The sequence below is a fragment of the Orcinus orca genome, chromosome 15 (genome assembly GCF_937001465.1).
Source record: "Orcinus orca chromosome 15, mOrcOrc1.1, whole genome shotgun sequence".
NCBI classification, from domain to species: domain Eukaryota; kingdom Metazoa; phylum Chordata; class Mammalia; order Artiodactyla; family Delphinidae; genus Orcinus; species Orcinus orca.
The window spans coordinates 34,814,920-34,839,918 of NC_064573.1; the positions used below are offsets into that span (position 1 = coordinate 34,814,920).

Sequence of the window (24,999 nt, forward strand, 5' to 3'; positions counted from 1 at the left end):
CTTTGACATTAGGAATGAGTAGACAATGTAGATACCACACAAAGTGTTAGTCAGAGCCTCAAAATCATCCTTCCAAATAGTAGGAAACACAGAGCTTCTTATAGTTAAATCACCCAGGAGGTCACAATGATGTTCTGTCCACCTGGAATACTGAAACTGAGAGACTAGATTTACAGGAGTTAGCAAATTACAGCCTATGGGCCAAATACAGCCCACAGCTGCTTTTTGTAAATAAAGTACTATTGGGACACAGACATGCTAACTTTTAAATGTACTGTCTATAATTACTTCTGTGCTACAATTGCAGAGATAAGTAGTTGAGATATGTAGCTTGCAAGGCCTAAATAATTTGCTGTTTGACCCTTGACAAAAAGTTCACTGATTTTTTTTTTTTTTTTTTTTTTTTTTTTTTTTTTTTGCGGTACGCGAGCTTCTCACTGCTGTGGCCTCTCCCGTTGCGGAGCACAGGCTCTGGACGCGCAGGCTCAGTGGCCATGGCTCACGGGCCCAGCTGCTCCGCGGCATGTGGGATCTTCCCGGACTGGAGCACAAACCCATGTCCCCCACATCGGCAGGTGGACTCCCAACCACTGCACCACCAGGGAAGCTCTTTATTGATTTTTTGACATAAAAAGTTTACTGACTCTAAGTTAGAGAATAAGGATATCAAAAAGTGTCATCTAAGCTACTTTAAGTGAATAAAAATTAAGGACAAATAACTAACAAAACAAAAGAAATTAAAATGTTATGCCTGATGTTTTAGAGAACAAGTAGCTAATGAAAATAATAGGTATTTGACAAGGAAGCAAACAAACAAAAAACCTAACACTAATCTTGAAGAAGAGGGGATATGACACCAAAACCCCTAGTTTCAAGATGCTCCATCATAATAGAATTTAGGAAACATTTCCCCCAGTTTATAGAAGTGAAGGAAAATGCAACTTAAGAAGAAAGAATTAGGGTCTTTTTTAAAGGCATGAATAAATGCCAAAATAAAAAAGAGATTATCTTGAGAGTGATCAAAATTGCATTCACAAGGAATAGAACATAAGTGTTACACACATTGCAGAAAAGAATAAAATGGAAAGTAGGAAAGGAATTTAAATTAGAGATAATACTCTAGTATATCTAACTGATACTTCTTAAATACCTATTGGATTATTAGATGGTGAAAAAATTATTATACACAACCACTCCTCAAATCTGTCTCCTATTATAAATAGTAAATAATGAGGAAGAAATAAATAAGTGCCAGAAAATATTATAGAAAGCACAAGGTGCTGTATTACTGATGGGATGATCATTGAAATGTCCCAGATAGTTAGCCATGAACAAATGTCTGCTAGAGATGCTCATATAATGAGCAGATAAAAGGTTTGGGCAAATGGGATTTCCAGTACCAGTAATACATCTGGGTACCTGCCCACTCAAAAAATATATATTTGTGTTTTCTAATGATGAATTTTCCTTTCCCATCTTATTTTTCTTGTATTTTCCCTTTTAACATCAAGAAAAACTTTCCCAGAAGTTGCCTATGAGACATTATCCACTGTCTCATTGGCCAGAGTTGTGTCATCTCCTACTTTTAACAAAATCATGTAAGTATCTATACTTATATCAGAGAAAATATACTTTAAGCTGAAGACTATATCAAGGGTCAAAGAAAGTCATATATAATGATAATAGGGTCAATCCATCAAGAGGATATAATATTTGTAAATACTTATACACTTACTATAGGTGCACCTAAATATATAAATGTTAACATATTTGAAGGGATAAATAGATAACAGTACAGTAGTAGGTGTCTTTAATACCCCATTTTCAACAATGGGTAGATCATCCATATGGAAAATCATAAAGAAACATTGGACTTAAACTACACATCAGACGAGATGGTCCTAACAGGCATATACAGAGCATTCCATTGAACAACATCAGAATACTTTTTCTTCTCAAGTGCATATGGTACATTTTCCAGGATAAACAATATGTTATGACACAAAGCAAATCATAATACATTTAAGAAAATTGAAATCATACCAAGCATCTTTTCTGACCACAGTGGTATGAAACTAGAAATTAATTACAAGAAGAAAACTGGAAAATTCCTGAATATGTGGCTATTAAACAACATGCTCCTGAACAACCAATGGGTCAGAGAAGAAATCAGGGTTTCCCTGGTGGCACAGTGGTTGAGAGTCCACCTGCCGATGCAGGGGACACAGGTTCGTGCCCCGGTCTGGGAAGATCCCACATGCCGTGGAGCAACTGGGCCCGTGAGCCATGGCTGCTGAGCCTGCACGTCCAGAGCCTGTGCTCCGCGACGGGAGAGGCCACAACAGTGAGAGGCCCGTGTACCGCAAAAAAAAAAAAAAAAAAAAAAAAAAAAATCAAAAGATAAATTAAAAGAAAAAATCTTGAGAAAACTGAATTTGGAAATACAACATAACAAAAACTTGTGAGAACTGCAAAAGCAGTTCTAAAGGGAAGTTTATAATAATAAATGCCTTCATTAAGAAAAAACAGAAATCTCAAATAAACAACCTAACTTTGCATCTCAAGAGACTAGAAGAACAAATTAAACCCAAAATTATTTGTAGGAAAGAAATAACAAAGATCAGAACAGAAATAAATTATATAAAGACCAGAAAAATAATAGGAAATATCAATGAAACTGAGTGGTTTTTCTAGACTTACCAAGAAAGGAAGAGAGAGGACTCAGATTAATAAAATTATAAATGAAAGAGGAGACGTTACAGCTGATACCACACAAGTAGAAAGGATCATGAGACTATTATGAATAATTATATATTAACAAACTGGACAACCTAGAAGAAATGTTAAATTTCTTGAAACATACTATCTATGAAGACTAAATCATGAAGAAATAGACAATCTAAACAGGCCATTTACTAGTAAAAAATTGAATGAGTAATAATAAAAAGAAAACAAAAACTCCCAAAAAAGAAAAGCCCAGGACCAGACGGTTTCACAGGTGAATTCTATCAAATATTTAAGGAAGAAATAACACCAATCCTTCTCAAAATCTTTCACATAATAGAAGAGAGATAGAACACTTCCAAACTGAGTTTGCAATGGCAGCATTGCCCTGATACCAAAGCCAGAAAACTACATTATAGGCATACCTCAGTGATATTGTGGGTTCCGTTCCAGACCACTGTAATAAAGCAAGTCACATGAATTTTTTGGTTTCCCAGTAGATATAAAATTTTTGTTTACACTATACTATAATCTATTAATTAAAAAATAGCATTTTGTCTAAAAAATGTACATAGCTTAATTGAAAAATACTTTATTCCAAAAAAATGCTAACCATCATCTGAACCTTCAGCAAGTCATAATAGTAACATCAAAGATCACTGATCACAGATCACCATAACAAATATAATAATAATAATAAAAGTTTGGGATATTATGAAAATTACCAAATGTGAGTGACTATTGTTGGAAAAATGGTGCCTATAGACTGCTTCAATACAGGATTGCCACAAACCTTCAATTTGTAAAAAACACAATATCTGTGAAGCACAATAAGATGAAGTACAATAAAATGAGGTATGCTTGTATAAGAAAAGAAAATGACAGGCCAATGTATTGGGTTGGCCAAAAAGTGCCATAAATAAAATAAATAAAAATAAAAGTCACATTTTTCATTTTCATCAAGAACTTTATTGAATAACGTATTCTCCCCTTTGTACCATTACCTTCTGCCATTTTTCAGGAAAATTCATAATTCCATCTTCCCAAAACTTATTTTTTGAGTAAATAACTGTTCCAGGGAACAGTTCTTCCAGGGAATTGAAATTTTTTCCATTAAGAGAATTTTGTAAAGACTGAAATAAACGGAAATCTGAAGGTGTAATGTCTGGTGAATACAGCAGATGAATTGGAAACTCCCAGCCAAGCTGTGACAGTTTTTACCTGGTTATCAAAGAAACACGCGGTCTTGTAGTATCCTGATGGAAGACTATGCATTTTCTGTTCACTAACTCCGGACGCTTTTCATCAAATGTCACTTTCAGTTGGTCTAATTGGGAGCAGTACTTGTTGGAATTAATTATTTGGTTTTCCAGAAGGAGCTCATAATAGAGGACTCCTTTCCAATCCCACCATATACACAACATCACCTTCTTTGGATGAAGACTGGCCTTTTGGTGTGGTTGGTGGTGTTTCATTTTGCTTGCCACATGATCTCTTCTGTTCCACATTATTGTACAGTATCCACTTTTCATGGACTGTCACAATTTATTTTAAAAATGGAACATTTTTGTTATGTTTAAGTAGAGAATCACATGTGGAAATACAGTCAAGAACGTTTTTTCACTTAATTTATGTGGAACCCAAATATCAAAGTGATTAACATAACCAAGCTGGTGCAAATGATTTTCAATGCTTGATTTGTATATTTTGAGTATGTTGGCTATCTCCCGTGTGGTATAATGTTGATTATTCTCAATTAATGTCTTTATTTGATCCCTGTCAACTTAAAATGGTCTACCCGACGATGGAGCATTGTCCAGCAAGAAATTTCCAGCACAAAACTTTGCAAACCACTTTTGACACAACATCAGTCACACACCTTCTCCATATACTGCATAAATATTTTTTGCATTTCGGGTGCGCTTCACCTTTCTTGAAATAATAAAGCATAATATGTCGAAAGTGTTGCTGTTTTTCTTCCATCTTCAATATTGAAATGGCTACACAAAAATTCACCAATTTTGATGTCTTTTTAAAAATGCACACTGATATGACAGCTGTCACGTACAATCTAACAAAATTGTTTTGAATGAAGTTTAGACAACTAAGTGCTACTAGAGCCATCTTATGGAAAAAAACAAATGAAACTTTTGGCCAACCCAATATGTTAGAGTATTCAGTAAATGGAAAAACACTATAGAAATATGAGTTAATATTATTATTATTGTTATTATTACTATACAGTCACAGACTCAAAAACACTGTCCATATTTTCACAGTAGTGAGTGTTCAATGAGGATTATTTGTTATATAGGGCTATCAAATTATATTTTTCTAAGTGTTTTTAGATGTACTTATCACCTATTTAGCATTAGTTAGTACTAGATTATTTTAAAAAGTAAAATAATTTGATAGCTCAAATTTCCTGGAGGTATTTGTATATTTGTTGACTTCACATACACATTAGTGACTTGGACCTCAATAATGCTAATTATATAACTACATGTCAGGAACTGTGCTAACTACTCTGTGTGTTTCATCTCCCTTCAACCTCATAATTAATTCTATAGAGTGGATATAATAACTTTAATTTCACAGATAAGAAAAATGAGGATTAATGGGGTTTTTGCAAATACCCTGTGTCAAAAAGATCATAACTGGAAGAGGTATGTTTTGTGTCCAAAAATGTCTAATATTGTAGACAGCCCTTGTGCTTTACCACTACTTTAACTAGACAGTGTAGTTGCTTGCTATTCACTTTCAAATTAAATGAATGAATGAATATTGTCTTAGCTTAGATCTGACAACTTTTCAAACTCACAATATTTCAGGAAGGGAAAATGTCTGGATCCCAAATATGCAGATTGTGTATACCATAATTATCTATCTTAAGCATTCCACCATTATATCACATTAAACAGGTCCAAGTTGTAACTCGCTATTTTCCAAGTAATATTTGCTCCTTTTCCTGTGTTCCCTGACTTACTTAAAGGTATCATTATTCACCCAATTTCCTGCACTAAATATTTTAAGTTCTCTCTCTGCCTAATCTCCTATTAGTAATCCATTTCTAAATCATGTAAATTCTTCTGTAAGGTATCTCAAACCCATCCATTTCCCATCTTGCTCCAATCATCACTATCTCTCAGCTGGGTTGTTCTTATAGAGTCCTAACTGGTCCTACCCACTCACATCCATTCACCATGCTGCTGCTAGACTGTCCCTTCTACCATCAGATTTGATTATACAGTATTTCTGCTTTAAACATGAAAAGTATTCCTATTGCGCTGAAGACAGAGACCAAACACCTTAGCCCGGCCTATGAAGATCTTCCTCATTTTTCCTTCTCCAATTCATTTCACACTTTACACCATGAAAATAATTAACTAGTTGCACCTTCACAAGCAGGCTAAGCTTTCAGTGTCCTCATATCATTTGCCTTACTTGTTCATCTGTCAGGACTGCCTTTTCCCACATCTGTCCTACTTAGTGACTAAAGCAGGACTGACCAGAAAGTAACCTTCCCATAAGCTTTACCAGCTGAAGCCTACACAACTCCCCATTAACTCCTGAATCTGTCCCTATTATGACACTATCCCATCGCATTAATTCCTTACTTGCCACTGACCCCACTAAGTGAAATCAGCTTGAGAACATGGGTCATGTTTTTTTTTTTTTTTTTTAATTTTACATAATCAGAATCTAGATGCCTGGCACAATTCTGATGCTCAATAAACTGTTTCAAAAAAAATAATAAGTGAATAAGTGAATGGATAAATAGAAAGGAAGGAAGGAAAGAAAGAAGGGAGAAAGGAAGGGAAAGAGTATGAAAGGAAGAAAGAAAAAACATATGCCCTCTTGCTCAAGAAGAATATAAAAACTTAATACCCTTGGTTTTTGGGGATACGTGATAGGATCAGAAGCACATGCTACTGTAAGATGTAAGTGTTATTTTTAGAGAAAATACATTATATTGTGTTTTTGTGTAGCAAACAGTAAACCTATCACCTCCCGCTGTAAATCCGACCCTCCATGAAATAAATCTTTCTTATAATTTCAGTGTTTTTCTTAAGATGGTATTCTATTTTTTAAGAGTAAAATGACCTAATCTGCAGTTCCAAACCTTCACTTTTCAAAAAAAAAAAAGATTATTGAAATTTATAGATTTGGCCATGGCAAAATGGCATTTATGTTTTTCAGAGTTAAAATGAAATAAAATATCTAACTTGCTGGGTTTTGCTTTCATGACAAATAGGCACTGACAAATACATACCACATTACCATCCTTGATTGCTCTGATGGAACTCATTTTCATCTTGTGTTCCTCTAATTACATGAAAATTGCATACTTTTTATGCATGACACATTTTGCACAGCTTTAGCAAAAGGTTGTGAAGAGAGGGGAAAAAAAAAAAAAACATTTATCAGTTTTTTCCCCTTTCACAGCAGCAATTGATCATCTTCCCAGCAATCAATCTTGCTTTATGGGCCTATTTTTCTCCACTATTGTAACCAAATGGCAGCAGAAAGGCACTGTACACAAAAAAAAATATGGTGGAGGTTTTTAGGTGTTTTTCTCAGCTTTTAATAGATGAGATTGAGGATGCCCTTGCTTTCTGATGATTGTTCTGATTTGTTTTCTTTGCTCTTCATTCCTCTCTCTGCCTGGGTTTGAAGCTTTCACCATAGAAAGAGCGGTAGGACTCCTGTCTAAGAATCCTACCCCACCCTTTATTTCTCATTCAAACTACTTTACATTTACAGAGAATATTCAACATTTTAAAACACTTTCTTATCAATTTTTAAAATTTTAGTTTCATAATAAAATGGGATATATTTAGAGAAGATCATTTTAATCTGCATTTTAAAGATGAGGAAATTGAATGTTTATATGACTTGTGACTTTCCTAAATTAATGTGATTTATTTGTTTTGAATCTTGTAGTTGATTCAGAAGTCCTGGCTTCCAGTCCCAGTTTTTCCCAGAGGGTTTGGCTTCTCTTTAATAAAGACCTGGGAAAATAATTTTTCTGCTACCTATCCATAAAAATGCATACAAAGAACACACCAATAACAAATATCAGAGAAAATTGCAGTCAATCAATTGGTGTTTCTTTTACCATTCTTTATTTCTATTCTTTCTGAGAAAGAAGGCATTGGCGTTCACAGGAAGCTCAGCATCATTGTATTTAACTCGAAAGGAATTGTAGAAGGCACATCTCATTCCTTGAAAATAATGACAAATTATGCAATTTTTGTTTTACTCAACTAGATTGAAAACGCCTGGGGAATAGCCAAGCTGCTTGGCAAAAGGAGGCATTTGATGTTTGGGGCTTTGGAGCCAAGGGAGCGGCATTGCTTTTCAAACAGGTGCAGGCTCCTAAAGCCTCGCTCGTTTCCCCTTTTGGACAGGCGCAGCACCTGACCAACTTTGGGAGAACAAAGCCTCCATCTGGACAAAGGGAAAGAGAGCTGGTCGCCTGTGGAGCTGCAGAGAACAAGGCTCTGCTTCCCTTTGAAGTGCTGGCATTCTCCTTAATCACCTGGAAAAGTCTTAATTTAAAGAGGGGCTCTTATACAAGCAGGGGATCTCAAGTATATTTGACTTTCATATCCAATCTACTTCCCTTTCATCAGGTTTATTAAAATTGGTGATCTGTTCATTGTGAACCCCGTTTGTATCTGAATATGGAGTACTTCCTTTAGGGTCTCCCTCGCTGCTCTGTTTGGTCCTGTGATGCACTCATATTGCTGCCTTTGCCATGGAGTCATTATTTCTGGGGATAAATACTGTGATGTCAGGCACACTGGATTATAATTGTTGCAGGGTAAACACAACGGGACTTTATGTTCTTAGAATGCCTAATTAGACGACAGTAAATGTATTGTGGGACAGCTGAAAAACACAAACCTAGGAAGTGTTGCATTTTTCACCATTGGATATACATGCATTGATGCACTTTATATCTTTACTCATATGAAATAAATATCCTAAAGGAATTCTCTTACCATTTTAGAAAGATACCTGAAAGATTCACTTTGGAGAAACACACAAAATCTATAAAGCTATAGTCTCAGGAGTACTAGTCAGCTCCATACAGTGCATGGGGAATGTGACAGTCATTCTAGTACATGCACCTCACCCAAATGCCCTCTTTTTAAAAAAGGGAGGGAGGATAAGTGATATTTTGATTTTATACTTGGGTTTGCGTCCTGGATACAACCATATGTTAGGGATACAAGAAACGGGAGTTCTTGCCATAAAAGAGTTTGTATTTTATGTGAGATAAATAAAATCATCTGAGAATTCAACTGTAAAAACAGAATTAAACACTTCAAAAGATAATGGGAAATCAGAGTAAGACAATTTTAGTCAAAGAAATAGGTAACAGTGTTCACGGGATTGCAGTTTGAGCTTAGCTTTAAAAGTTGTATAAAATTATAAAGAGAGGGATGTGGATGGTGTGTCCTTATTGTTAATGATTTAAAAGAGAAAATCTGTGTAGGAATAAACCAGCAGTTTCTAGTGGGGACTCTCGCTATGTCATAAGGGAAGTTTTTTTTTTTTTTTTTGATTGTTTAGTTTTTATTTCATAACCATAAACTTAACTTTGCAATTCAGCTAAACTTGGAGGGGAATAAGGAAAATATGGAACCCAAAGAAGTGCAATGAGAGCACAAAATTATAGTATATTTTGAGCAGATGGAGATGAAGGGGTGCTCTCCTGAGCTACAGAAGGAATGGTCTTGGTGGTTAAGATAAAACACAAGTCAAATTTATTATTAGATTTGTCCACAGTCAGCAATGGTGATCTTCTTGCTGGTCTTGCCATTCCTGGACCCAAAGTGCTCCATGGCTTCCACAATATTCATGCCCTCTTTCACCTTGCGAAAGACCACATGCTTGCCACCCAACCACTCAGTCTTGGCAGTGCAGATGAAAAACGGAACCGTTTGTGTTGGGGCCAGCATTTGCCATGGACAAGATGCCAGGACCCATATGCTTCAGGAGGAAATTCTCATCATCAAATTTCTCCCATAGATGGACTTGCCACCAGTGCCATTATGACATGTGAAGTCACCACCCTGACACATAAATCCTGGAATTGTTCTGTGAAAGCAGGAACCTTTATAACCAAAACCCTTCTTCCCAGTGCTCAGAGCATGAAAGTTTTCTGCTGTCTTTGGAACTTTGTCTGCAAACAGCTCGAAGGAGACACGTTCCAAGGGCTCGCCGTCAATGGCGATGTCAAAGAACACAGTAGGGTTGACCATGGTTGGGCACCGCGGGAGGTTCCTGTGTGGCAGCGTCTGCAAAGCCATAAGGGAAGTTTTGAAAAGATCTCTGGAGAAATGGAGACTTACCTTTAGGCAGTTATCAGATTAGAAGTTAAAAATGAAGTTCCGTTTTTGATTCTGAGTGAAGTCTGTGTGTGTCTGTGTGTGTGTGCCCGCTCACACACATGTCAAAGTCCTTGCCCTCTTATCGCCTCACTCTATAGATTTTCTTGAAGTGCCACTCCCAAATACAACCCATTGGTCCACGGTTCATATTCCAAAATATTCCTCTCTTTCTCCATCATATCAATTTTCCCTTTGGGGCCTGTTTCCAGCTGAAAGGGTAGGAAATGACCAACAACATGAATTTATACCAAGTTGTATATCTAGGACTGCAGTAAGGCATGACATTTCTCCCAAGACTGTTCATATCTTCAAAGGGTATCACTAACTCAAAGAACCAGTGGAATGTCCCTTCAATGAATGGACCACTGAGGAGCACTTTTGGGGAACAGGAGGACATCCCAGTGTCCTTAAGTTCTCTCCATATAAGTGGATGTCTCCTCACTGAAATGCACGTTAGGACAGAAAAGGACTTGTTCTTCAGCCCTACAGACATTCACAGGCCTGTAAACAATGGTGCCTGTCACACTGGGGGCTGGGAATAGAAAGATGGGTGGGAAGGTAGTGCTTGCAAAATCCCATTTAGGGCATTATTTATTATTCTAGTTTGTAGTTTATCCTTATAGCATCTGTAATAAATAAACACTCTTCAGAAGAAAGTGCAAGTTAACAAGGACTAGATGAGATTGAATGTGACGACTCCAGCCCTGTACAAGAGTCACTGGCCCATTAAATGAATGTGCACAGCTACTTCTTAATGCTCTCCATAAGTAATCAATTTCTGAAAATACCAAATAATTTTAAAACAGCCCTGTCTGACCTCACTCTCCAGTGATGCTGGATCAATCAGCCCTTGCTGATTTGCCTACCTAGTTTTAAATCAATCAGATTTGACATTTTTGGTTTTGTGTTTCTTTCCCTTGCCTACTCCTGCACCCATTCCCTTCCTTTGGCAATATTAAATGGTAACTGCCCTCATTCAAGGTTAGGGCCCCAAAATGTAGCTTAATATTTATAGGTCTGGACATCTTTTGAAAAAGCAGCAGAGGAATGTAAATACCATTGCAAGAAGTTAGAACATTCTGATGCTGTACTAGGGTTTGATTTCTATCCATATAAAAAGACCCAGGATGCCCAGAGCCTGAACACAGATGGAACTTGAGAAACTGTCAGCCTGAAGTATCTTCTATCAGACTTTCAAATAGAGTGTGATTCAGGAAAAAAGGTTAAAAAAGTATGATTTGAGCTTCCTTTCTCTTTTTGACTAATTAACTTCTCCAGGTCAAAAGTAATTTTTTCCAGTTTCCTAGCTCATAGCAGATAATATTTGTGAAAGAGTTTCATACAATCTCATTTTAAGTATGTAATATAACCTTCCTATTTGTTTCTTTATTTCTGGTCTCTATCCTTTCTTACTATTTTTTTCCCTTTCTTTATTCTCCTCATCCTCTTACTCTGCCTCCTCTTCTTCCTTCCTCTTTTCATCATTCTTCTTTTGAATATAAGTATTGTGTATTTGGTTTAGATTGAATATTTGTGTCTCTCCCCAAAATTCATATGTTGAAACCTAATTCCCAATACGATAGTGGTTGGAGTTGGGACCTTTGGGAAGCAATTAGGTCATGAGGGTAGCGCATTCCTGAATGGGATTAATTCCCTTATAAGAGATCCCAGAGAGTCCCCTCACCCCCTTCTGCCATGTGAGAACACAGAGAGAGAATGACCATCTATGAAACAGAAAGCAGACCCTTGCCAGATACTGAATCTGCCAGCTTCTTGATGTTAGACTTACCAGCCTTCAGAACTATCAGAAATAAATTTCTGTTGTTTATAAGTGACCCCATGTATGGGTATTGGGTAAAATACCTCATGTATTTTATAATAGCAGCTTGAACAGACTAAGTAAGAATCATAATGTATCTTAGTAAGTATGGAATACTGGGAGTACAGGAAAAGGACTTACCATAGAAAATTATAAGAATTCATGATCTCCTATTGGGCAGAAGGGCGAGTCAAGGTTAGTAAGATCAATTTAGTAATATTAGTAAGATTAAAAGTGATGCTCTGTTAAAAAAAAATTAAAATGCTTTACATAGGGAAGAAATTGCCTTGACAGAGGAGAAGATGGCAATTCAGGGAAAAAACAATGGATTCTTAGGAAGCAAGTTGATAGTGAAAAATTAATTGTGACAATATGAGATGTAACAATATAGGAGCAAATGGTTGTCAAACACTGGGTCACACAGAGGCTCTGTGTTTGTTCTAAAATTGCTAGAAAGAATGGGATAAGCTCTTCACCTGTTCGATATACACAGTAATAACAAGTATTAAGAGGAAGTCTCATAAGTCTGGGGGATTTCCAGGTTGGGGTATAGCTAAAATGACTGCTAGAATAAAGCAATGACATGGATATGATTTATGTTAACTGTTGGTGGCAACAATCCAAATGAGGTTTGTATAAAATGTTGACCAAATAAGGAGCTGAAACCAGTGATGAGATATAGCAGAAATCAGCAAACCACAGCCTGTGGGTTGAATCCAGCTGGCTAAGTGGTTTTATATAGTTTCTGAGTAAATTGTTTCAATAGTTTTAAGTGGTTAAAAAAAAAAAGAAGAAGAATCTTTTGCGACACCTAAAAATTATATGAAATTTAAATTTCAGTGTCCATAAATAAAGTTTTATTAGACCACTGCAATGCTTTGTTTTTTTTTTTCTGTCTGTGGTTGCTTTTATGCTACAGTAGAAGAATTTAGTGGTTGCAACAGAGACTATATGGCCTGCAAAGCCTAAAATATTTACTATCTGGTTCTTTACAGAAAAAATGTTTTCAACTCCTCATCTGTGGGTTCTGATTTTGGGGATGCTGGATTCTTGTCCATATATTTAATTCAATTAAACAGATATTTATTGAATGTCTACTATTTCCAGTGACACTTACTGTAATATCTGAAATTTGATTGTAAATGTCTGTTCCTTTGGGAATTCTTTGATAAACAATAATTAATATGACTTTACCATAAGCCCAGTATTAGGAATGATACAAAGAGTTAAGCATGAGAAGTTTATGTAAGTTTTCAAGGTTCAGATAAAGTCAGGGCATGGTAAAAGAAGAGCACACTGTCAATTTTGGATAAGAGGTGTCAGAAAACATGGCACCTTTCAGGAATGAGAACACATTTGATATGACCCAAACATGGGCTACATGCAAACTGGAATGGCAGAAACCAAGTAAAAAGAAAAAAGTCAATTTGGCCAGATGATGAGGAACCTTCATGCGATGCTACAAATTTGGATTTTGGTGAAGGATGATGATTTATTTTTCATTTTTTATTTTAGATTTATTGTGAAGGAGAGTGAGACTGACACACATTTCAGGGAAAGAATCAATGAATTTAGCTACAGACTGGATGTGGGTGTTAAGGAGACAGATGTAGGGAGGGTCCTGGATGGGGTGACTGCATGGGTGATGGTCTTCCTAAGATGGTATATGAAAGTGGGGAGCAAGAGGGTGGGGAGAATAGGATTTATCATGGTAAGTTTCAGTGGCCCATGAACATTCATGGGCACAGATTGAAGCACAGGAAAGAGGTGTCTCTAAGTGGATAAGAAGGGTTGAGAATTATCAGTGCACAATGGGAGCTGAAGTCATGGGATGAATGGTACTACCAAGGAATGCAGATAAAATGCAAAGCAAGGGGATCAGGGAGAGTAATTAGAAAACTAATACTATTGAAGAGTTCTCAAAGGGATATAACATCAAGTCTTCCTTAAACCTCCTTAAGACTTAAAATCTTGTGGGACTGAGAACTCGGCTATGCACCTTAATACACGAGTAAAAGGGGAAAATATTTGTAAATGGGTACATGCATGTCACCAGAGATGACTCTAGCCACACTCATGGCTTTGATGAGAGTCCTTCCTGTACTCTTGATTCCCTAATTATAAGCTTAATTTCCTAAAGCTAAAAATAAAAATCTTATACAAAGCAGGCTAACATGAACTTGACCACTGCTCCTGGGATAGCAACCTCTCCTCCAGCCCCAATTAGTTACATTGTCCTTTCTTGATTCCTCCCCCTGTTTCAGAAGCTGATCATATTTTGTTTTCCACCATCTCCCTTTATGTCTTCCTTTGCCAGTTGCTAAGCACTCCCTTGTTGCTAAGTGGGATATGAGCACTTAATTTACTCCATTCTTTTTTCCCATACCAGATTTTAGAAATTGCAGATCCTGTTTAATCAATGTGTAAATGCAATGCTTTTGATGTATTTTTCCTAAGAGCAATATTTTGATCATTCTTAATGATACTTAATGAAGTCACCGCATGATTTCTGATTGTACCTAATTGAAGCTTGTGACTTGCATTTCAATATTATCATCTTACAGCTTTAGGTCTATGAGATGAAACTTTTCCAGGGCCTAAAAATATTAGAAAACATGAAGAACTGATGTTTCATTTTAAATCAAAAATTATTCCAGAATAGATGTATGTACATGTGGATGTATATATACATATATATATATATATATATATATATATATAAACTTAAAGGGAAACTGAAATAAATTTCCCAAAATGCATTTCATGTGTTGATGATAAAGGGAACAACATCTTTGATAAAGAGGAAGTTTAACCACTAGTTTTAAGTCTTATAAAGGAACCTAAAGGCCATTAATGTTAATACTTTTATATCAACGCCATGCTGAACTACATATGGAGTCCACCACGCAAGCAAATCTGAAACCAAGTCCCCCTAAAACCAAGTTTCTCTGCTGAGTTTATGATTAACCTCTCTATCTAAAATGTCATTCCCTTTCTTGTCCAACATCTGTTCCCCTCAAGATTGAGAAGTATCAGAGAAAAGGGGGGATTGAAACTGAGTAGGACCTGGCCCTCCCAGGTACAAAAGCCTATTTCTGTGTCCCTTGTTTCTTGTTTGTAGGAAAAAGGTTTCAGCCTCCTAGACCTTCCTTGAGTTCCAAAGGGCAGATTCAAACAGTTACTCATTAGAGGAGTGAGGGAATGCAGAAACAAAGGAAAGCCATCAAGGAAAAATAGTGCAGCTGTGGGGCAGGGTCCTGGCTCCTCCTCAAGAGAAGTGCATGACAATCTGATACACATCTCTGAGTTCTTCTATGGGAACTAAGACCCCCACCCAGGTGGAGGATGGTAACTTCAGGCTGAGCACAAGCACATAGATCCCTGACTAGTTGGAACCAGAAGGCTGATGATTGAGATTCCCAGAACAATGCCCTGTTACCTCACTATGAGCCAATCAGAGGAAAGTCACACACCCTAAAAACTTTTCCCTGCCTCCAATTTTGCCTATAAAAACTCTTCCCCCAGAACTATCAACTAACAACTAACAACTATTTTGGCTCTTTTGAGCTTGAGCTGCCCTGTTCTCCTTGCTTGGTCCTGTAATAAACATTCCTCTGCTCCAAACTCCAACTCTAATGTTTTGGTTTGTTTGGCCTCACTGTGTGTCAACAACACATCCTGGCCCATGAAAAAGATAATAAATGGGGTTAGCTTTCTTGAAGCCTCTTCTGGAGACCCAGTCTCAATGATTAAGTGCCTGGAAGCCATGATACCAAAATTTTAACTAGCCCCAAACTTAATCTCAAACTGTTAATTTTGCTTCTCTTTCATTAAAATGAGTCCATCATGTGACCCATTCCCCTTGGGTCATTTTCTTTGCTACAGGACAGGGGGTGATAATGGCTTAATCAGAGACAATAGCCCCTGCTAATATGTTAACTAGCTAATATATGAATCCTCCTAGGATAACACATTAGCCTTGACCCAGCTTCAAAAAAGAAAAAAAAAAAGAACGATAGCGCCACTAGATGCCCTTAAGGAATAATACCATTACAGCAACTTAACACCGTGGCAGGCCAGTGGGGGAGCTATTTAAAGGCAGCTTTTAACATCTTTGATATAATATAGTTGTCTCCATATTGGGTCAATTGTAGAAATAAACAGCAATTGTGGTGCTGACAGAAATCAATTCCACTAGTTTCTTCTAATACCTCTCTCAGAGATTTCCATGAAGAATCATAAAGCATATCCAAAGCAAAGGTTTTGCATAACATCTTGTAAGAGTAGAGAGACCACCAGAGTCAAAGGAAGGAAATCTATTATCAACATCACTTTTCTTCTTCATGCTTTTCCTAGAAATTAAGTGTTTACAAAGATATTTCTAACGAATAGTCATTTTTTAGTCACCTGGTGAGAATGTTGGAAATTCTTCCTATATTACAAAAAGAGAAATGAAGGCCTAGATAATTTAAATTGAATAAAGTCTGAAATTTAGTAAATGTGAAAGCTGAGACTCAAATTGAAGACTTTTATTGCAAGGCTGGGGCTTCTGTTTATACAAGTATTTACCATCTTTACTCCTCAAAGAGTTTGATGGAAGGCAGGTATAACCAGTACATATAAGTTCTCTGTTGACTTAAAAAAAATGCACAACCTAAATTTGAGATGTGTTTTTTTTTTTACATCTTTATTGGAGTATAATTTCTTTACAATTGTGTGTTAGTTTCTGCTTTATAACAAAGTGAATCAGTTATACATATACATATGTTCCCATATCTCTTCCCTCTTGCGTCTCCCTTCCTCCCACCCACCCTATCCCACCCCTCCAGGTGGTCAAAAAGCACCAAGCTGATCACCCTGTGCTATGTGGCTGCTTCCAACTACTATCTACCTTACATTTGGTAGTGTATATATGTCCATGCCTCGCTCTCACTTTGTCACAGCTTACCCTTCCCCCTACCCATATCCTCAAGTCCATTTTCTAGTAGGTCTGTGTCTTCATTCCTGTCTTACCCCTAGGTTCTTCATGACATTTTTTTTTAATTCCATATATATGTGTTAGCATACGGTATTTGTCTTTCTCTTTCTGACTTACTTTACTCTGTATGACAGACTCTAGGTCTATCCACCTCATTACAAATAGCTCAATTTTGTTTCTTTTTATGGGTGAGTAATATTCCATTGTATATAAGTGCCACATCTTCTTTATCCATTCATCCGATGAGGGACGCTTAGGTTGTTTCCATCTCTGGGCTATTGTAAACAGAGCTGCAATGAACATTTTGATACATGACTCTTTTTGAATTATGGTTTTCTCAGGGTATATGCCCAGTAGTGGGATTGCTGGGTCATATGGTATTTCTATTTGTAGTTTTTTAAGGAACCTCCATACTGTTCTCCACAGTGGCTGTATCAATTTACATTCCCACCAACAGTGCAAGAGGATGCCCTTTTCTCCACAGCCTCTCCAACATTTATCTAGGAATAAACCTACCTAAGGAGACAAAAGATCTGTATTCAGAAAATTATAAGACACTGATGAAAGAAATTAAAGATGATACAAATAGATGGAGAGATATACCATGTTCTTGGATTGGAAGAATCAACATTGTGAAAATGACTCTACTACACAAAGCAATCTACAGATTCAATGAAATCCCTATCAACCTACCACTGGTATTTTTCACAGAAGTAGAACAAAAAATTTCACAATTTGTATGGAAACACAAAAGACCCCGAATAGCCAAAGCAATCTTGAGAATGAAAAATGAAGCCAGAGGAATGAGGCTCCCTGACTTCAGACCATACTACAAAGCTACAGTAATCAAGACAGTATGGTACTGGCACAAAAACAGAAAGATAGATCAGTGGAACAGGAGAGAAAGCCCAGAGATAAACCCATGCACATATGGTCACCTTATCTTTGATAAAGGAGGCCGGAATGTACAGTAGAGAAAGGACAGCCTCTTCAATAAGTGGTGCTGGGAAAACTGGACAGATACATGTAAAAAGTATGAGATTAGATCACTCCCTAACACTATACACAGAAATAAGCTCAAAATGGATTAAAGACCTAAATGTAAGGCCAGAAACTATCAAACTCTTAGAGGAAAACCTAGGCAGAACACTCTATGACATAAATCACAGCAAGATCCTTTTTTGACCCACCTCCTAGAGAAATGGAAATAAAATAGAAACTAACCAAATGGGACCTAATGAAACTTCAAGGCTTTTGCACAGCAAAGGAAACCATAAACAAGACCAAAAGGCAACCCTCAGAATGGGAGAAAATATTTGCAAATGAAGCAACTGACAAAGGATTAATCTCCAAACTTTATAAGCAGCTCATGCAGCTCAATAACAAAAAAAACAAACAACCCAATCCAAAAATGGGCAAAGACCTAAATAGACATTTATCCTAAGAAGATATACAGACTGCCAACAAACACATGAAAGAATGCTCAACTTCATTAATCATTAGAGAAATGCAAATCAAAACTACAATGAGATATCATCTCACACCAGTCAGAATGGCCATCATCAAAAAATCTAGAAACAATAAATGCTGGAGATATGTGTTTTATTCAGTGGACTTACTGAGGATTTAATCCAGGGATACAGCCTCTTGGATAGCTCTGAAGACTGTTCCAAAAAGGTAAAGGAGGATGCAGGATATACAGAAAATTTTTGCAAAAAAAATCCCAGGTAGTCGAACATCAAAATATTAATGCTAATTAAAGAAAAACAAACATCTCAAGTTAATGAATTTAGCACTTTTCTATGTATGGGAAGATGCAAGAATCTGAGCTTAGTGAAATTATTCTCCTGATATTCACTTTAATTATCTAGGGCCAGTGTCTTTTTTGCTATATCCTGAATCCCCTCAGTGTGCACCATCCAGGTGGATACAGTGGCTGATGCCTTGATTGCCACAACATTCTTTGCTTACTGATATGGTGACATTCTTGGTCCACAAATCATGCCAACTGGTTGCACTCGATTTCTGGAGCACTGACTCCCACCTTCACCTTCCAGCCTCTGTCTTCCAAACTCCCTAGAGAAAGAGGAGTTACATCATATCACTATAAGAGGCAGTTAGACACTATAGTATGATTAGCAGTAGCAGTCATAGAAGTATAGAATAACTATTATCATCTTTATCATTGCTTGGATAAGCATTTGTGGATTAGGTTAAGATTCTGCTGAAAAATGCATTTCAACTTCCAAACTGTCTCACGTATGGACATTAGACAAATCACCTGGTTATGTCTTAGGGAATGCCTGCATAAAATAGTATCATCAAGGCACTTAGAGTTTAAATATGGAGACAACATACAAAAAAGTCCATTATGACCCAGAGCAAACACTCTAAATAAAAGCATTTTAAGGATTCAGGAAAGAAAGGGAACACTTACCACATTTAAGGCATTTTTCTAAATTATTTACATGGGTTACCTTGTTTAATCTTCTCAATAAAGCTAGGAGACAGGTACTGTTATTATCTTCTTTTTACAAATCAGGAAACTGGGACTTAGAAGGTAAGCAAATGGCCCAAGTCACCTGGGAGTTAAGCAGCCAAGGCAAGATTTGAAGCCAGGCACCAGCCTTCAGAACACAGGCTGTGCGTTCACCCTCCATAGCCTTGACCCACATTCACTCAGATTAAGAGTGAATCAAACTTGGAGGAAATCAAGAGGAACATTTGTTCAAAATTCTTATAATCTACTTTGAGAGAGTGATGGAACATTGTTTAAATTACAGTAGTAATAGGTGTTCTCATATTTCTTGAACTTATACAAAGAGTTTATTAACTGGTCATTACTGATTTAGAAGTAATTCTCAAATACACTGTATTGGTTACTATTTTTCTCAGCTCTGTGAATAAAGATTTAGAGATTCTCAAACTTTAATTTGCATCACATGTGTAATTTGTTAAAAGCAAATTCTGATTCAGTAGATCTGGAGTCTGAGAGTCTGCATTTCTAACAAGTTTCCAGGTAATGCTGATATTACTGGTCCACGGGTCACTCTTTAAGGATAAAGGTTGTAGAAGACACTATTCTTACAGGTAGATGATGGAAAGCTAGTAGAAGAATGAATTCTTGAACCATTTCAATTATGAAAGTTTGAATGGCTTTAAGATTTCAAAACCACCTTAAAGATCTGCAATAATGTGCTCAAACTGAAAAGATAACATTTAATTGAGAAGAATACATAAAGGAATGTTTAGTGCATTGCTTAAAAACAATGCATAAGTGAAAAGACTTACTTGTTAATAAACTTTCTCAAAGTATTTTAGCCTGTGGATGGTCCAGCTGGGATCTAAACCTGTTTAGATCTGACTCCAGAGTTAATTATCACACTGACTGTGCAAACTCTCTCTGAAAGTGTACAGATTAGCACATGTGTGCAAGCTTTATCCTAGGACACAGAAGGTTATTCAACCAGGGCTAACAGCATGTGAGAGGAGAAATGAGGTAGTGTAATGCCAAGAAAAAAATAAGCAAAAAAATGAAAGACAATAATAGTTCTGTTGAGCCCTTGCACTCACACTTAGACTACACCTTGAGTGTTATATTTACTTACAAGCCACAGTTTAGGTATGATATTTACAACATGAAATATGTTCAGATAAGAGGAAAAGTCATTTTAGAGTGTCTGGACATATGTCATAGGAGTTATTGAAAGAACCAGTGATATTCAGAGTGGAGGAGAACATATTTACTGAGGGATGTGAGAACAAACTTACTGACAATATAGTTTAGTGGCAGATAGTGAAGAAGGAAGTAAAATTATTCTATGCCTCTCCAGAGAATACCATTAGAACTAATGCATGGAGGTTGTAGCAAAGCAAATTTCAGCTGCATATGAAATATCAACATTAGAAGTACTTAACCGGAGGCCCACCAAAGCTCTTCCAATAATCATGCAGTTGAGATCCAAATTCTGTGTGAGAGTTAGGATTGGATGACCTGTAAAGACTCACCTCTAAGTCTTCCTGTATAAATACTAGGAACTTAGGAATCATACGACCGAGTCTTTCCACAATACTGTACTCAAGAAGCAGTTCAGCAACCAGAAGTTTAACAAATAATTCCATTATTTAGTTACACATCTTGAAGGATGTTAAAGGAGATCTAATTTATGACCCACTTAAAAAACTGAAAAATCACTCCCCTTCTCTCCAATCTTTTTATACACCATAACTACTAAAAATATCCCACATGCCCTAAGCCACAGACATTTCTGCTCCAGACCAGCCACAGATAGCATTTGTTTTCTCTCTCTCTTCCCTCCTTCCAGCAAAAAGGAATTATTCCTTTTTAGAAGGAGGAAAAAGGGGAAGTGGATCAGATAAGGTTAAAAAAAAGTTTCCTTTTGCTGGACAAAAGGGAGAAGTAAGCATCACTTCACAGGTGTATAGAGGTGGAAGATTTTTTTTTTGCAGTACGCGGGCCTCTCACTGTTGTGGCCTCTCCCGTTGTGGAGCACAGGTTCCGGACGCGCAGGCTCAGCGGCCATGGCTCAGGGGCCCAGCCACTCCGTGGCATGTGGGATCTTCCCGGACAGGGGCACGAATCCATGTCCCTGCACCGGCAGGCAGACTCTCAACCACTGTGCCACCAAGGAAGCCCCAGAGGTGGAAGATTTGAAAAGCCTTCGTTCTGGTTTGCTCTGACTGATGTCCAGCTTAGAACCCCATGTATTTTTATTTGGGTGGAGGGATAGTGTTGTAGGAGAGATTAGGAGGAGGAGCATGTAAAGAGCTGGTATGTTCCCTCTCAGATTTATGGGATGAAAACACAATTATCACTAACAAAATAGAATCCTCACTTCCTTCAACTTTACCACCTTACATACTGTCTGCAAAAAAAAAAAAAAAAAAAAAAAAGATAAAATAGCAATCTATAATCCTGTAACTGTCAGATCACCTTCCTTTTCTTTAGGATGTAACTCACTTGCTTGAAGAAATTGATCATCATTTGATGACCATAGAATTTCTCCTTGGCTATAAAACAAACTCTGCAGAGATTGTGACAGTTAAAAAAAAATCAATATTTCAGTCAATTTGCCGAGTACCGACTATGTGTTCAGTCATCTAATTGGTGTCCTGAGAGGATGTAAGAGAGAGAAAAGACCTGGTCTTCTGTGGGCTGTGTTTTGAGTTCAGTGCTAGCTTTGCAGGGTTAAATTCTAGCTCTAAGCCCTTTAAAATGTAATGTTCCTGTGTTTGTGTGTGATCGTGTCTGTATATGTGAGTATGTTTATGTGTACGGAATGGTAGTAATGAAACAAAGACAGAACCACACTGCAGGATTCTTTTCTTTAACAACTTTGTGCGAGACATCAGTTTAAGGGTTTGAGTTAGAGGCCCTAGTTCTGGAAATCTATGTGTTTATTTAGCAAGAAGCTTCTGTAAGTATAATAATGTCTAATAAACTCTTGCAGATTTCTATACCATATGCAACTATTTGGCAATGTGCCAATGTATACATCTCAGCAGAACTTGAGGTAGTGTCTTTTGTAATGGCTCTATTGATAATGGCTAATGCACTATCACCAAAGCATCATAGACCGTGACAGATACACCTACTGTATACATAATGCTGATTGAGTATTGCACACTGTAAGGAAAATGGCTCATCAACATCCCAGATGTCTTTTTTGTCCTCTCGTCTTTCTCTTTTTCTCCACATGTGTTTGTTCACGGTGTCACGGCACTATGTAAATAACTGCACTGGGGCATGTGATGGATGAATGAGCAGATGGATTGACATCCCTGTCATTTTTATTGATAGTTCTAGGGACAATTCCCGTGAACAATGAAAAGTAGAAGTTTAGATAGTCCAATGAACAAAAATTGTGTGCCAAATTTAGAAGAAAAATGAAGACAATAGGAAACATAACATTCTTGAGGCCGAATTTGTTAGGCTCCGTGAGACAGCTCATGATATAGTGGAGGACACTGGGTTGGGAATTTGAACACCTGAGTTCTTGTCCTGGATGGCTATCAACTACTGGTGTGACGACCTTGGGCAAGTTGCTTAACTTTTCTGAATTTCTAAATCTCTAAATCCACTTCTGGGTTTCACATTCTTTGTTTGGGTTTGTTGATTCTATCAGAAATTCATTTAGCAAGCATTCATTGATTTTTTTTTTTTTAAGTAGTGTCCTTTATGGTGTGGAAAATATTAAAAAATAAAAGGCATTGTCCTTGCTTCACTTGAAATCTAATTCATTAGATAATGCATAAATCCAAAAATCACAAAGTATATAAGCAAAGGCTTGTGCTTGAGTTCAGATAGTATAATGTGTGAGCATCGAGGTACCAGACAGTAATGAACATGGTAGAAATCTGTGTGGAGGAGGTTGATGAGAATAATTCAGATGTCCCAAGTTTATGACTTCCTCCAGTCCAGACCACAGAGGGAGACTGTGTGAGGGTTCCCTGCCTCTGATCTCGATGCCCAACTTCTCTGTGAAGTCTCACTTCTCCACAAAGTAATTTTCTCTCTTATTTCCTTCCCATAACATGTACCCTGATCACCAAAACACCTGCCTGATACTAGTCATACTTTGTCATGGAGGTTAGGAACACTATTTCTAGCTCTATTTTTTAAGAATTTATTTTTTAGAGAAGTTTTAGGTTTACAATAAAATTGAGAGGAAGGTGCAGAGAGTTCTCATATCCCTCCTGCTCCCACACATGCATAGCATCCCCCAATATCAACATTGTTCACCAGAGTGGTAAATCTTTTATCAAGAAGGAGCTTACATTGATACATTGCAATTACCCAAAGTCCATAGTTTACCTTAATGGTGCTGGACACTCTCTGGGTTGGGAAAATATATAAAGAAATGTATCCACCATCATAATATCATATAGAGTATTTTCACTGCCCTAAAAGTCCTCTATGCTGTACCTATCCATGTCCTGCACCCCACCATAGGCATCTACAGATCTTTACAGTGTATCCATGGTTTTACTTTTTCCAGAAGGTCACATAGTTGGAAGCATACAGTATGTAGTCAGATTGGCTTCTTTTACTTAGTAATATGCATTTAAGTTTTCTCCTTGTCTTTTCATGCCTTACAGCTCATTTCTTTTTATTGCTGAATAATATTCCATTGTCTGGATGTACCAGAGTTTATTTATCCATTTATCTACTGAAGGATATCATAGTTGTCTAGCCTTATTTTAAAGTGTGAAAGTTTAGACATAAGCAAAGGATTGGGGATGTGACTTGGGAGCAATAAATCACTGAAACTCTAGGAATCACACAATGGAATCAACAAGCTATTTTTTTTTTTATCATTACAATCCCTACCATTAGGAAATAATTTCTTTATTGCAAATTAATGAGTATAAAATTAAACCTTTTCCAGATATTCAGTTCCCTTTAGGGTTAAACTGCTTATAAGCAGAAGCTTCAAACTTACATATATCTTATGTGGTGGAGTTCCAGAAGACTGGTCCTGTGAACCAGAACTACCATGAGACATTCAGCATAGCCCAAGAAGGCATATTATGATTCACTCTTTGTCAAAATCTGATGGACACTCTCTATCAGGACCGGTCAGAATTTTAAGCAACTGTGGGGGCTGCAGCAGTTAGTTAATAAAGCTGCATTGTTCCTGATAAATTTTACTCACCTCTTTTCTCCTCTTGTCTGGGAAAGTCACCAAAATCCCATCTCTTCTAGCATCTTATTCTTGGATAAGAGGATATTTGTTTCCTCTCCTGTTCTATTTCTGAATTATGCATAGCATGGTTAAGAGAGAACATTTACTCATAGCATCCTTTTCTTATGGTGAACCTTTACATATATGTATATATGTACCTAGTTCTTAAGCTTTTGCCCCTATCTCTCCCTCCTCTCTCTCTCTCCACACACATACACACATCACAAATACATAAATACTTTTGCTTTAATCAAGGTTGATCCCTTTCTTTGGGATGACTTTATGGCACCTTCTACCTGCCTATCCTACTCTGTCTCTCTTCTAATTATTCTCATTCATGCCATGAAACCTTATTCAATCTGCATCTCT

At 37.0% G+C, this 24,999-nt stretch overlaps 1 long non-coding RNA gene and 1 pseudogene across 1 annotated transcript in view; both read right to left on the bottom strand.

Annotated features, from left to right (window-relative positions):
- LOC125961242 (uncharacterized) overlaps nucleotides 1–24,999 on the bottom strand; it is a 1,149,807-nt gene that overhangs the window by 10,930 nt on the left and 1,113,878 nt on the right. The gene's annotated exons all lie outside the window — the stretch shown is intronic.
- LOC101278034 (peptidyl-prolyl cis-trans isomerase A-like) lies at nucleotides 9,478–10,023 on the bottom strand (annotated as a pseudogene).